Source organism: Biomphalaria glabrata, chromosome 6, assembly GCF_947242115.1.
Source record: "Biomphalaria glabrata chromosome 6, xgBioGlab47.1, whole genome shotgun sequence".
In the NCBI taxonomy this organism is placed as follows: domain Eukaryota; kingdom Metazoa; phylum Mollusca; class Gastropoda; family Planorbidae; genus Biomphalaria; species Biomphalaria glabrata.
In genome coordinates this window covers 23248552-23263901 of record NC_074716.1, presented here as the reverse complement: position 1 = coordinate 23263901, position 15350 = coordinate 23248552, and the positions used below count along the sequence as shown (strand labels likewise).

The 15350-nt window shown below is 40.6% G+C and overlaps 1 protein-coding gene across 5 annotated transcripts in view; it reads left to right on the top strand.

Moving 5' to 3' along the window:
* LOC106069664 (toll-like receptor Tollo) overlaps nucleotides 1-15350 on the top strand; it is a 95762-nt gene that overhangs the window by 59800 nt on the left and 20612 nt on the right. For 3 of the 5 annotated variants that reach the window (XM_013229365.2, XM_013229364.2, XM_056032040.1), the window contains one exon: nucleotides 3441-3651. The exons of 1 other annotated variant lie outside the window; for it this stretch is intronic. The gene's annotated coding sequence lies outside the window, so the exon portion shown is untranslated. Of the gene's footprint in view, nucleotides 1-3440; nucleotides 3652-3772; nucleotides 3848-15350 lie in introns of those variants that run through there. One more of the 5 variants, XM_056032039.1, reaches the window with a different exon arrangement.

The window sequence follows — 15350 nt, the reverse complement described above, 5'->3', positions numbered from 1 at the left end:
TTTCTGTAGATACAATCATGAAATGACGGGATTGGATATTACTTCTTTTTTTAGCGGCCCCCGAAAGGGGAAAAGACGCTATTAGTTTTATGCGAAATGTCTGTCCGTCTGTCCGTCCGTCCCGTTTAGATCTCGTAAACTAGAAAAGTTCTGATGCAACGGCTACTTTTTTTTCTGAAAGCGAAAAATCTAATTTTTAAAATCAGTTATGCAACAGTTTTTTGAGAAAAAGCTAATTAGTATGCATTACAAGTTAAACCTAATTTATAAAGAATAGTAATCTTGTAAACTTCATTTTTGTGAACTTTTTTTTATTGCGGAAATTTTTTTTTTTTTTTTTTTTTTTTTGAGGATTCGAATAAGAGATTGAGCCTTTTCAAAACAATTAGATCAATTATAAGACATCAGTTAGGCCAGGGGAGGCGCGGTGGCTGAGCGGTAAAGCGCTTGGCTTCCGAACCGGGGGTCCCGGGTTCGAATCCTGGTGAAGACTGGGATTTTCAACTTTGGAATCTTTGGGCGCCTCTTTGTCCACTCAGCTCTAATATTTACCTGACATTAGTTGGGGAAGAGTAACGGCGGTTGGTCGTTGTGCTGGCTACATGACACCCTCGTTAACCGTAGGCCACAAAAACAGATGAACTTTACATCATCTGCCCTATAGACCACAAGATCTGAAAGGGGAACTAGTTAGGCCAGGTTCACATCTAACTTTACATTCACTTTCACCTATCCTTTGATCTGCGGGACCGTTGGGGCACTACACAAGATCTGTTAACCTTCTTTCTCCATTCTTATCTCTCATTTGTCTTTGATATAATTTCATTCAGATGTTCTTTCTGAAAATATTGAAGCCTGCCTGGGTGGACCACTTCGGGGGCCGATTTTGAGTTTGTGTTTCCACACAAACTGTCTTTTGTAACCTTGTTCTTTTTACAGTTGGAATCGTGTTCAATCCAAAATATGACTTTCTTGCCTTTAGATTTAAACATACACAATTCATAGAGGCCTCTGAAAATGACAATACTGTTTGGAAAAAGAGCAAACCATTGTTTGGTACAAGAGAAATTCATTGGTCAAGACCACAGAGATCTCACTGTCTATTGGACAAGCAGAATCGCAACGAAAGTAGCTAGATAATCCAATATTTGAGTAATGAATACAAGTCTATTCTACCAAAAAATGAAGTAAATTTTTTGTTTACATTAAAAGGGAAGACAGAAGCCAATTTATTTTCTTCATAGTTGTGTGTGTGTGTTCAGATGTACACAGAAAAAAAAGAACTTAATGTCTCACCTTAAAGTAAAAGAAGACCAAAGTTCCACAAGTTTACCAACGAAAGGGAGATAGAAAATATTGCTAGTTATTGATTGGAGCCGGCTGGAGTTGTCTCGGCTTAGACAGAGTTGTCGGAAGTAACTATATGCGAGGTTCGAAGGTCAATAGTTATTGCTCAGCAGCGAACTGATTCCTCCATGGGTCGAATCTTTTTTGACATCAGCTGAAAGTAGAGACGTTGTATCTGGACATCACATGCACACAACATTCCCCCTTCGCGCCATTGGTTGTTGGATGATAATTTGTACAAAGCTTCTATCAATTCACTCTGTCTGTCTGGTAAAACGTGTGTAGACATTACATCTCCCACACCCAAACTCGGATTAAGCTGAAGTTTTGCAAAATTAGTTCTTTTATCTGACTACACAAGAATTGATTTTAAAAAGTAACCAAATAGCTCATTGACTTAGGTAATTCATTATTTTGTTTGGTATCTTGATCATGGAAAGAAATGGTACTTGCCAGATGTGATGGAGTAAGTTGAATAATTCCCCTTTATAGGTCGCCGCTCTGAATAGAAACCAACAATATATAACTATACAATGTCATGGACAGCTATAGACAAGACCTGTCATCTACAACTGAGAACACAAAGAAATGTCATTGTTTTTCTTGATGAACTTTTAAGAAAAGAGTTTTCTCTGGCCGAAAATTCTCTTGTGGTGAAAAAAAAAGTACTGATTAAACTAAAGTAAGCCTTATAATACAAGTATAACAATATTAGAGTTGATTTCTTTGCTGTTTCTACTGCTTCTCTTCTTCCCATAAAAATATCATTTGGGAATGTCGACGCCACAAAGGGAAGGGGGAGAGGGAAGACTTCAAACCTTTTACTCCTGCGACGAGCCACGCCACTGACCTATACATGTCGCCTACCATTTAGAAGATAAGTTATTTAGCCTGGTGTGGGGGGGGGGGGGGGAACGACAGCACATGACATTTGACATCGCACGCTGGTTTGTGTGTGGCATTTGACATCGCGATGTGTGTGTGGCGTTTGTGCTACGCTCTTTTCACAAAGAGCGCTCAATCCAAAGGCGTAGCCGCAAGATAAGAGGGTGTCTTAACCTTTTACTTTCGAGATTGAACTCTCCCCATGTTTTGTTTTGTTGAAAGTATTTTGTCCCGGGGGTGGGGGGAGCCGAATGGCATGATTTAACCTTCCAATTTTCACCCACACGTGGACTCCCCTGACGCCCGTGAGTTGTCAGAATTAACTCCCCTCTCCCGATACCGCCGCCCTCCTCTTCTGGCCACGTCACTAATTTAATAGGCTGACATTTATCCTAGAAGTTCTCACATGGTGTGGGCTGTACAGTTGCATGTCTGTTTATGTGTATTTGTATTGAAATGTTCAGCGTTCCAATGAGTTCTCCAAATACTGGTTTGTTCTATACAAACAAAACAGAGACTCCAGGTGTTCTTCACGGCGAAGCTTGATATAATGGATACTTGCATGTCTTTCCCAGGTTTTTGTATTTTGGGCATTTCTAAAGTGATTTGTTATGTGGCAAAAAAGGTCAATTGAAATGATCCTACACTAGGTTTAAATGTATATTTAAAATGAGCTACATGCCTATCAAAACATTCTAAAACTTCTGTAGAGTGTAGATGAATGTACTCTATCACTATATCTGCCAAGTTACCTTGCATAAAATAAAAAAAAAATTTAAAACATTATTTTACATGTATATGTACTTTGTGTTTCAGTGAAAAAAAAGTATCTATGCTAATATATGAATCACGAAACCATGCTACTGTGGATCTCGTATGTGTCATTTTAAAAACACAAGCAAAATGATAAATTACTTTTGTATCAGCTATGCAATCTTTAAAAAAAAAACTGTATAAGGTTCACTGACATTTTAAAAATCCTTTTTTTTTTCTTTTTATAATTCTAATGTTATATTACCTGTCACAGCAAAAAGGCTTTATATCGATAAATGCTTTATCTTTTTCATGTGTATTTTTTAAATTAACATTTTGTTCAAATTATTTGCTCCTGTATTCACGATAATTAAGTTCCTGTCTATCTAAAGTACATCCCTATCGGCCAACATTTCACAACAAAGTACACAGTCTTGTGATATTTGTGTTTTCAGACTGTGCCCCAAGCTTCCAGCTTTAAGAAAAAAAAAAAACCAGCTTGTTGATGTGAAGTATGTTTTCCCAGCACCACGAACTGTCAGAGCATTATCTTTAGGATTGGATCCTTGTGGCGTATCAAGGGTCTCTTCTACGTCTGGGATTCTAGACAGCGGATGTCATAATCACCTTCATTAGAGCAGCATTTAGGGAGAATAGACTTGCCAGGTAATACTGCCTTCATTAGAGCAGCATTTAGGGAGAATAGACTTGCCAGGTAATACTGCCTTCATTAGAGCAGCATTTAGGGAGAATAGACTTGCCAGGTAATACTGCCTTCATTAGAGCAGCATTTAGGGAGAATAGACTTGCCAGGTAATACTGCCTTCATTAGAGCAGCATTTAGGGAGAATAGACTTGCCAGGTAATACTGCCTTCATTACAATGCCAAGTGTTCGAGCCGTAAAGCTAGTACGCTATAAATGCACAAATCTACACACATAGTTTTGGCACTCGTCTATAATCCAGTAGATCTAAATACACACAGAGTCTTAGAGTAATGTACAAAGCCATCTAATTGCCCGAGGGAGAAGTGGCTGAGAAGGAGGAATGGCGTGCCTCTTTACTGAGTACTTGAACTTCTATTGCCCCCCCCCTCCCGTGCTTGCCAAAAGGCACAGAACTCCCTAATTCCAGAAAATTGCTCAGACCCCCCGACTCCACTCCTCCGCTACCCCACATCTGCTCCCCTTGCACGCGTACCAACGCCCCTGCGGGCATAGAGCCACCACGTCAAAACTCCCATCAAAACATTTTAATAAGGTCAATTATATGCCTTTTATTTCTGGAGGGCATCGAGACTCGGACATGGAAAAAAACTGTTGGCCATTCCTGTCTCTTTTTTCTCTTCTTTTTTTCATAAAGTCTCTTTCGCTTTCTCTTTGTCTTTGTATATTTCTTTCTCTCTCTCTTTCTTTCTCTTGTCTCAGCATCTCTCTCTTTGTCTTTGACTCGCTTCGCGTCTGTATCTCTATCTCTTTCATTCTCTTTCTATCTACCCCCCTTCCCTCTATTTATATATAAGAAGATTGAGGTCTACGGGGCTGCCTGCTTGTCCAGTAACAGGACGGTTTGGTCTTTGTGAGTCTAGTAACAGGACACTTTGGTCTTTGCGAGTCCAGTAACAGGACACTTTGGTCTTTGTGAGTCCAGTAACAGGACACTTTGGTCTTTGTGAGTCCAGTAACAGGACACTTTGGTCTTTGTGAGTCCAGTAACAGGACACTTTGGTCTTTGTGAGTCCAGTAACAGGACACTTTGGTCTTTGCGAGTCCAGTAACAGGACACTTTGGTCTTTGTGAGTCCAGTAACAGGACACTTTGGTCTTTGTGAGTCCAGTAACAGGACACTTTGGTCTTTGTGAGTCCAGTAACAGGACACTTTGGTCTTTGCGAGTCCAGTAACAGGACACTTTGGTCTTTGTGAGTCCAGTAACAGGACACTTTGGTCTTTGTGAGTCCAGTAACAGGACACTTTGGTCTTTGTGAGTCCAGTAACAGGACACGAATGCTCGCCACCACCTGGCTGTACATATGAGTTCGTGGAACGTTTCTCCTTCTTGCACATTGTGCCTGTATCCAGGGCCGGTCCTAGCAATCGCGGGGCCCTATGCGAAATGGATTGCGCGGGGCCTAGTCTGGGAAGCGATAAGCATAATGTCAACATTAAGATTTTGTATTAGAAAATACATTCGTCTTTACAATAAATTTTTATTAAATGAAAGCGGACAATGCCGTTTTTTTTTTTTTTTGTCGCACGTAGGATTGGCACCCCAGAATGACAATTTTGTCTGTTTTTCAGGAGATTTGTATGAGTTTTCAGGAGATTTATAAAACTATTTTTGTATATTTTGCAAATACAAGAGAGTTCCACTAGTCCCTGGAAGCTGCACAAAACATGTTATTATATATAAGTTATCTGTGGCATTTTACGTCTCGAGAGAAAATATCTTTCCTCTGTAACTTCTTGTGTGACTATAGAGGCCAATCCTTGATACACAGCTGCGGTCGCAGGTTGGGCATATATAATCAACAGGCGCCGGTGTATTTTCACCCTTTCTGCTTCTGTTGTGTATGGCATCTGCAATCCGGGAACCTTTCTTTATCTTCTCTCTCCATGTGAATCTATATAGTGCTACTTTTTCCAAGCTGCTAGTGTCGATTTTGAAGAACTTCATGTCGCGTTTGCATACATCTATATACCGTAGAAGTGGGCGACCAGCGGCTCTCCTGCCTTCTATTAGATCGCAATACAGAATGTCTTGTGGAAGTCCACCTACTGGCATTCTACGAATGTGGCCAAGCCAGCAAAGGCGTCTACTGCTGATATCAGAGCGAATGTCCTGGCATCCTGCTCTTCATAGCACTTCCTCATTGGTTATCTTATCTTGCCACCTTATTTTAAAGATCCGCCTTAGGCATCGGAGGTGGAAGACATTCAGCTTTTTTTCCTGCCATGAGTAGGTTGACCATGTTTCACTTCCGTATAGCAAAGTGCTTATCACACAGTCCGGTAGACTAGGGCTTTAGTATTGTTAGTCAGCAATATGTTGTCCCACACTCTTTTCTGCAACCGTGACATGTTTTAATTTAATAATTTACTCCTAGAACTAGCGCGGGGCCTATGAAAGTGCGGGGCCCACTTCGACTGCATAGGTTTCAGTGGCCTAAGTCCGGCCCTGCCTGTATCTAATTACAACATACCTCTACAGAGCAATAATTTCGTATTTGATTTAACTCAAAGTTGGGGAGATGAACCAGTTGTCCGCTAGCCCGAGTTAGACCACTCTGTTCAAACGTCAGTGTTTACCCAAGAGTTATGTTCCCTGTCAAAGCAAAAACACGATGGAGAAGTATTGGTGATCACCGAGTATTTGGGAGAGTTACGGAACTTGACCTATTGATTCAATTAATAACCAAGGTATTAGTGCCACTATGCGTCATACCGGTGTTTGACAGGTATGTTTGACAGGCATAATGTATGAGATGAGATATAATTTGATTCACTGTAAGGTTCCCAGTATATGCAACACATATGCCCCAAAATAAAGATTGCTTTATAAATATCATCCATTATACTGTATAAATGTGTGTTGTCATGAAATATTAATAGTCAATACTGTTAGAAGTAGAAATCTATATAGGCCTACATTAAATTTAGAAAAAATAATTGATTATGATAGTAATGTTAAAAACATGAGATTTATTTCTGTGACCTTCAGGCGTTTGAGGAGAAGAGAAGTCCAACCAATGTTTCGATAGAAATCAATCATGTTTTAGAAACCACGAGTCTGATTGGCTTACTCGTAACACAAAATATTTTCAAATCGTCCAATCAGTAGCCTGATATTCACTTCAACATCCTTGTATATTCAGCTGGCCACTCAGCCTACTCCAAGGACTGCCCTGTGTGGAAACAGGAGGTTGCCGTGCAGGAGTACAAGGCAAGAAACGGATGTACCTTTAGCCAGGCGAAATCGGCTGTACTGGCCCTACCCAAGGGCCAATTCGGCTTGACAAAGACCTACGCCCAGGCTGTTGCTAAGAAAGGAAGATCCATAGCCACACAGATAGACACATTGACCCCACCACCCCCTCCTCCTCCCCCAACTCAGAAGAAAACACCGCCAAAGAACACACCTCTGAAGAAACAAGAAGCCCTGTTGTCATGCTAAAGAACAGGTTCTCTGTGCTCGCTGATGAGAGCATGGAGACTGAGCAGCATGTCAAAACCAATACTCCGTGAGAACCCGGAGACATCATGTCTGACACAGGTTCTCCTCAGAGAACCCAGCCAGACACCCCAACCTCTACCGAGTTAGAGGTTGACCAACTCCCTAAGGGGAGAAATCAAAGCGGAGAGGATGCCCGAGGTGAGAGAGGAGGAAATAACCTCCGCTCTAACCAGAGGGATCTCCCCTCTCCAGTGAGAAAGACTTCCCCCAAAAGGGGGTTGTCCTCCTCTCCATCCAAACCCAAGAATAAAAATACCAAGGTCACTGGAATAAAGGGAAACCCCTCCGGGGGCCTCCCAAGGCCAAATAGCTCCAAGTAGGTCATCTAGAATAAGCCATGGATTCCAGAATTGTACAGTGGAATTGTAGAGGCCTCAAGGCCAATTACGAGGAAATGCAGCTACTGATGGACTCTGAGACTCCTGTAGCTGTCTGCTTACAGGAAACATTTCTGAAAGATTGCATCAGCTTCCGAAGCTACCGTGCTTACACCAAGAATGTTGAGGATGCAGAGAGAGCATCAGGTGGAGTCTGTATCCTTGTGAAGGATAGCATCCCCCATGAGAGGGTAGAACTACAGACCACACTACAGGCCGTAGCAGCTAGGATAACCCTTCACAAGGTTATCACTTGCTGCAGCCTGTATCTACCACCAGGCGCTCCATTAAACCGAACAGACATGGAGGACCTATTGAAACAACTCCCCCGGCCTTATTTAATCCTTGGGGATTTCAATGCCCATAACACCATGTGGGGATCCAACAATACCGACACAAGAGGTCGTATGCTGAAGGATATCTTCCTCCAACATGATTTATGCATACTTAATGATGCATCACCGACCTACTTGCACCCAGGAACTGGATCATTCACATGCATTGACCTCACCGTATGCGTCCCCGGACTTCTGGACGATTTTAAATGGTCAGTTAGCAATGATCTACGGGGAAGTGATCACTTCCCAATCATCATTACTAACAATCTCCCTTCATTGGGACGACCTCAGCGGTGGAAACTGAATAAGGCCGATTGGGAACAATTCCAAAAAAGATGCTCTGAGGATATCACAGAAAATATCCTCCATGAACAGAACCCAGCTGATACCTTTGCTAGCAAGCTACTAAGTATAGCCAGGAAAGTTGTACCCCTAACCTCTGCAAATCCAAAACGGCCTAGCAAACCATGGTTTGATACAGCTTGCAAAAGTGCTATTGGTGATAGGAAAAAACGACTGGCTGCATTTATAAAGAATCCTTCCCAGGAAAACCTAAAGCTATTCAGGATAGCTAGAGCAAAGGCTAGACAAACCATACGGTCAGCCAAAAGGAATTCCTGGAGAAGTTTTGTCGGCAGTCTGGATGCCAAAACTTCTGCTAGAGCGGTTTGGAAGGCAGTAAGGCGAATCAAAGGGAAAGAATCAAATGCAATAGGGCATTTGAAAAACCAAGGACGAACTGTCACGTCCCCCAGAGAAATAGCTGACTGCCTTGCATCCTCAATAGCAGAAAAATCATCCACTGCACACTACACGCCAGAGTTCCAAAAAGTCAAAACCAGGGAGGAAAGACACCCCATTGATTTCAGGTCAGAGAACAATGAAGACTACAACAAACCGTTCTCGCTTGAGGAACTGAGGGAATCGCTGGACAAGTCACATGACACAGCGCCTGGAGAAGACGAAATCCATTACCAGTTCCTCAAGCACCTTCCCGAACCCTCATTGGCAGTCCTGCTAGGGGTCTATAACTGTGTGTGGCAAACAGGCGCTTTCCCAAACAGCTGGAGGAAAGCCACAGTTATACCGATACCTAAACCGGGAAGAGACAGCTCTGACCCAGCTAACTATCGACCAATAGCACTAACAAGCTGCATCTGCAAAACCATGGAAAGAATGATTAACAGTAGGCTGGTCTGGTACCTGGAAAGGAATAAAGTGATCTCAAACTACCAGTGCGGATTCCGGCAGGGGCGGACAACAACTGACCACCTGGTAAGACTGGAAGCTTATATTAGAAATGCATCACTCAGAAGAGAACATCTAGTAGCTGTATTCTTCGATATAGAAAAGGCCTATGACACAACCTGGAAACATGGCATTCTACGTGACCTGGCGCTTATGGGGCTTAAGGGACACCTCCCCCGTTTTGTGGAGGAATTCCTGAAAGATCGAAAATTTCAGGTTCGAGTGGGCAACTCCGCTTCTGACACTCATGACCAGGAAATGGGTGTACCCCAGGGCAGCATTCTGTCAGTCACCCTGTTCAACATTAAAATAAATAGCATCATAAATGCGCTGCCCTCTGGCATAGAGTGCTCTTTGTATGTTGATGACTTTGTCATTCTCACTTATGGGAAAAACATGAACACCTTAGAAAGAAAATTACAGTTATGTTTAAACAAAATTCAGGGTTGGGCAAACTATAATGGTTTCAAATTCTCAGACTCCAAAACAGTTAGTATGCATTTTTGTAATCTAAGGGGACTACACCCAGACCCTGAACTATTTATACACAAAAAGAAGATCCCTGTCGTGAAAACTACAAAATTTTTAGGCCTCACCTTAGATTCCAAATTTAATTTTCTCCCCCACATTAAGGAACTTAAGAAGAAATGCCAAAAGTCATTAAACATACTAAGAGTACTCAGCCATACGGACTGGGGAGCTGACAGAGATACCTTGCTGCTGCTCTATCGGAGTCTAATTCGATCCAAGCTAGACTACGGATCCATAATATATGGAGCAGCAAGGAAGTCGTACCTAAAAATACTGGAACCAATACAAAATGCTGCCCTGCGTCTCTGTCTCGGCGCGTTTCGTACATCACCTATCCCAAGTATCCATGTGGAGGCTGGAGAACTCCCCATGGATATAAGAATGAAAAAGCTTGCAATGCAGTATATAGTCAAGCTAAAATCCAACCCCACGAACCCTGCTTTTGACTCCATATTTAACCCCACAGAGGTAGAATTATACAATCGAAGGCCTAACGTCATACAGCCGTTGGGCCTTCGAATGAGAGAACCCATCCAAAATTTAACCCCACCCATTGACCAAATCTCTAAAATAGAAACCCCTCAGAACCCTCCCTGGCTAATGAATAAACCCAAATTAAATTTATCCCTCCTCAATTTCAAAAAAGAAAATACAGACCCAAGCATACTACAAGTCCACTTTAGGGAACTGCAGGAGAGCTACGGAGATTGTGGCACCATCTGCACAGACGGATCCAAAATGGAGGGAAAGGTCGCGTGTGCCTGCTCCTTTCGGAACAAAACAATCTCCCGTAGACTCCCCGATGGCTGCTCCATCTTTACGGCCGAATTGCACGCAATATTGCTTGCACTTATGGCCGTAAAAGCATCAGAAAGGAGTAAATTTATAATCTGCTCCGACTCCAAATCTGCATTGCAAGCTTTGGGGCGGATGAAGACTGACATCCCATTGGTACATAAGAACCTGAAGCTGTTGGACCAAATAACAGCCGACCGTAGGGATGTCACCTTCATCTGGGTCCCCTCCCATGTTGGCATTGAGGGAAACGAAGCCGCAGACAGAGAAGCAAAGAGAGCCCTAAATCATGCGGTGTCAGGAACCCAAATTCCCTACTCGGACCTGAGACAAAGTATTGCCTCTGCCACCTATCGAGAGTGGCAGAACCGATGGGAGGCTGAGACTCACAGTAAACTCAGGCAGATTGTGGCGGATGTCAGGTGGCGGCCCACATCTAAGGGCCTGACAAGGCGTGGTAGCACGACCATGTCCAGACTTAGGATTGGCCACACCTACATCACGCACTCTTTTGTACTGAAGAGAGAGGAGCCCCCACTTTGCGAGTACTGTGACTCTCGCCTCACCGTGGAACATATCCTCGTTGATTGCCCCAGATACCAGGATGTCAGGGCGAAATATTTTAGAGCCACTAATCTAAAAACACTATTTAATAATGTCGACCCTGGGAAGGTACTGGGCTTTATTCGGGAAATGGGGCTATCTACGAAGATCTGATTTCTGAATTTGTGAACATGCACTATTTACATTAGATTTTTACCAAATATTTAAATTTTTACTACCTTTACTATTTTAACTGTGAATAGACCTTGATTTTAATTATATGACTGTATAGAATCTGGCCCTTGTTGTTTAGAGAGAGAGTAGTCCTTAAGGAACTGCAGGCACGACATGGCCTAAATTGTGCCGATGTGCCTCAAATCAAAAATCAAATCAAATCATCCTTGTATATTCACTCCAGTCAGTCAATAAATCCTCAGCTTTAGATTGCTCTGGTATCGTTGAAGGTCTATGTTATCCTTGGTTCAAAATAGCTACACCCAATCTCGGATCAAGCAGAAATTTCACACAATTATTTCTTTTACCTGAGAACACAAGAAACAATTTAAAAAATTAACCAATTAGTTTATTAACGATTGGTATTTAATTATTTTCTCTGGTATCTCGAACAAGGGAAAAAATGTACTTGACTGAAGTGGTGGTATAAGCTGAATTAGTAAGTTTGAAACAAAGAATACAATTTTTTATTTTCGTAAGGATCTCACTTGCAGAGTTAGTGTGTCGGTCACTGGCGGATCTGGAAAGGGGGGGGGGGCGGTAGGAGCGATTGCCCCCCCCCCCCCCCCGAAGCAGACGAATTTTAGTATAGAATTCACACAATTTGTATACGAATTTATTACTTATGTTAATAATATTTACTAATTATTTATATTTCAACCTATTTTTAGATTATTTCGCCCCCCCCCCCTCTAGTATGTTGGCGATTTGGTGGGGTCGGGAGGGGGCGATGGTACCAATTTATTTATAGAAATCACAGCTTGCTAACAAAATCAATTACATATCTATATGTTTAAAGCTTCTTATTGATATTTCAACCAAACTTTATATTATGTCGTTCCCTGTTTGCCGATTGGGGGGGGGGGGCGAATACCTCTACTGCCCTTCCCACCTAAACCCTTTGAGTGGAGGGCGGTCCTACTTTTATGGAGAAATCATATTTTGTGAACAAAATTAGTTGAATTAATATATAAATTGTATATTATGTCGCTCCCATTCTGGTATTTTGGCCGATTCGGTGGGTTGAAAGGGGGGGGGGGGCGATTGCATGTACTGCCCTCCTCACTCTAGTCCTCTGAGTGGGGGGGGGGCGGTCCTATTTTTATGGAGAATCATAGTTTGTGAACAAAATTAGTTGAATATCTATATAAAATAAACTACGTATTGATATGTGAACCCATTGTACATTATGTCGCACCACACTCTACTCTCAAATTTTATCATTAGTAAATTTAAATGAAAAAGGGTTGTACCAGGTGGGAGGGGCGATACATGCAATCGCCTTTCCCCCATTGGACAAATCAATACTTATTCTGTTTGTGTTATAGTTAAGAATTACAAAATAAAAAAATCTGTCACTAATATAATTTATATATACTATAAATTAAACTCTTATATCGAGTCGCCCCACCCCTATTCTTTAATGCCAAATGCAATCTTTAGCAGAAATTATTAAAGGATTAATCGTTTTCACTCTACCGCCCCTCCCATTTCCAGACAGAGTTTATGTAATTTCACATTATTGTATCTTAATTATTGCAAGAAAGACTTTGCATTGAAAAGTTAGAATTCAAACAGTATAAGAGTCACGATTGAGATGAGTTCTAAACCCTAATGGTATTTTCATAGTCTTTTTCCAACCTTTACTCAATCTGATATTTTTCTAGTTAAATAAATTTGGGACTATAACTCACAATTTATACTTTAATTTGATTGAATATTATTTATGGAATATTTTTTTTTCGTCGGCAATTCTCAAAGCCAAAATCTAAATATGTGGGTTATCTTTTCTTTTCAAGGAAAAAATCGGTTTTATCTGCAATGTATTAAGGGCCTATAAATTCATACTAGAATATTTTTCAAGTACAACATTATTGAGAACGCCCTTTTTTAATAGTATAAATAATGAGCTTTAGGTTAGAAGAATGTGTTTCTTCTGTTAAGTATGCAAGAAAACGTTTCTGGCGTTTCAAATCTGTTTAGATACAAATAAAAAGAATTTAAAAGAAGGTTACATCTTTTAGAAATCTTACAACACATCTGATGAGTTAATTTAAATAATCTTATCACGTTTAATTCAGATAAGCAAAACCATTAAAGTGTATATTAACTAAATATTTACTTCCTTTTAAAATATTTATTTTTCATGGCACAAAGTGTCATAATTAGACAAGGACGAAACTTATGTGCTGTCACAAAGTATGTGATATATCTATCCATTAGAAATAAAAATTGTAGCCTGTTTATTCTAAATGTGTACACAAATATAAAACATTATTTATAATAAAGCAAACAAAAAAGAGGCACATTCAATTTCTTTCAATATCAAACTGTTTGAGTGCTTTGGTTAATAAAATGCATGTCAATTAAAACGGGGAAAGTTTTCACGTGAATTCAATCCTGTAGGACTGCACAATCTTGATTGTAGACTCAATCACTTCCCACCGCTCATCAATTGATCCAACACAAGCTTGCGTAATTACGAGGTGATGGCGTGTGGAGAGGGCGCTTGCAGGGCGCTGCTCAACAAATAAGACATTGAATGGCGCCTTTGTAGCTTTCGTTTGAACCTCCACTGCAACATCCACAGCTTCTTTCTTTATGTACATTTCTTGCTTTCATTTTTACTGTCACATTTGTTGGCGTCCAGTTGAAGCAATCACCGAAGTAAAAAGATTGTCAATGCTCTTTCATGTCTTTCAATAGTCTCTTTCTACACTAAGGTAAATAGTTAAAAAAAAAACATTAATAAATTTACGACATTGAAGTTATGTTGTAACATGGAACATAGGCAGAAGTTATGTTGTAACATGGAACATAGGCAGAAGTTATGTTGTAACATGGAACATAGGCAGAAGTTATGTTGTAACATGGAACATAGGCAGAAGTTATGTTGTAACATGGAACATAGGCAGAAGTTATGTTGTAACATGGAACATAGGCAGAAGTTATGTTGTAACATGGAACATAGGCTGAAGTTATATGCAGGGCGTCACGCTGGGAAGAAATAAAGAATGGACAATAACAATGTAAAAATACATTTCATCTTTCAACTTTTAAGCTCTTATAGAAAACTATGGACTTACTATTTCTCTAGATGAATGCAATTTCTCTTTTAAGTTTATTTTGTCTGTGAGTCCAAAGGTTTAGCAGCAGTACAGTATTTCATGGGACCAGATGCGCGTCCGTAACTGTGCTTTAAAAAGCTAGAATTTGAATGGATGCTTATCAGAATAGAATAAAATAATTTGTTATTATAACTTGTCATTTTCATGAACACACTCACTTTTTCTCTCACTCTCTTATTTTATTGTCTGTGTCTCTTTCATTACAAGACACACCTTTTCTCCTTCTTTGTTTCTTGATATCTTCCTGTCTGTCTGTCTCTCTCTGTCGCTGTATTTTTCTCTTTTCACAAGACACACCATTTATCCTGCTCTCTTCCCTCTCTCTTGTTATCTATCTGTCGGTCTTTCAATTTCAGACACACCTTGTCTCTCTCTTTCATTACCAGACACACCTTGTCTCTCTCTTTCATTACCAGACACACATTGCCTCTCTCTTTCATTACCAGACACACCTTGTCTCTCTCTCTTTCATTACCAGACACACCTTGTCTCTCTCTCTTTCATCACCAGACACACCTTGTCTCTCTCTCTTTCACTATTTCTTTTTTTTTTCTTGTGTGTGTGTGTGTGTGTTTTAATCGCTACCACAATTTTCTATCTTTGCACCTGATTGATTAACGATTCTAATACAGCACACACACACACACACACACACACACACACACACACGTCCATTTTTATCCTTGTGTTTATGTCTCCTGTAAGTATATGAAATTGTTAAGTTAACTGCCAGAGGTTTAGAATTCAGTCATAACAATTTATAACAAACCAATTACGTTATTAAGTGTTTAGATAAAGTTTCGGGGGGAAATTGTCTCCCTTTCTCTCCGCTCTCTCTCTCTCTTCAATGAAACATCAGAAACAACTTATTATGTTTAAGTTTAAACAAGAATCTGTTGCCATAGTGACGGACTAATTGAACAAGGAGCAAATACTCATG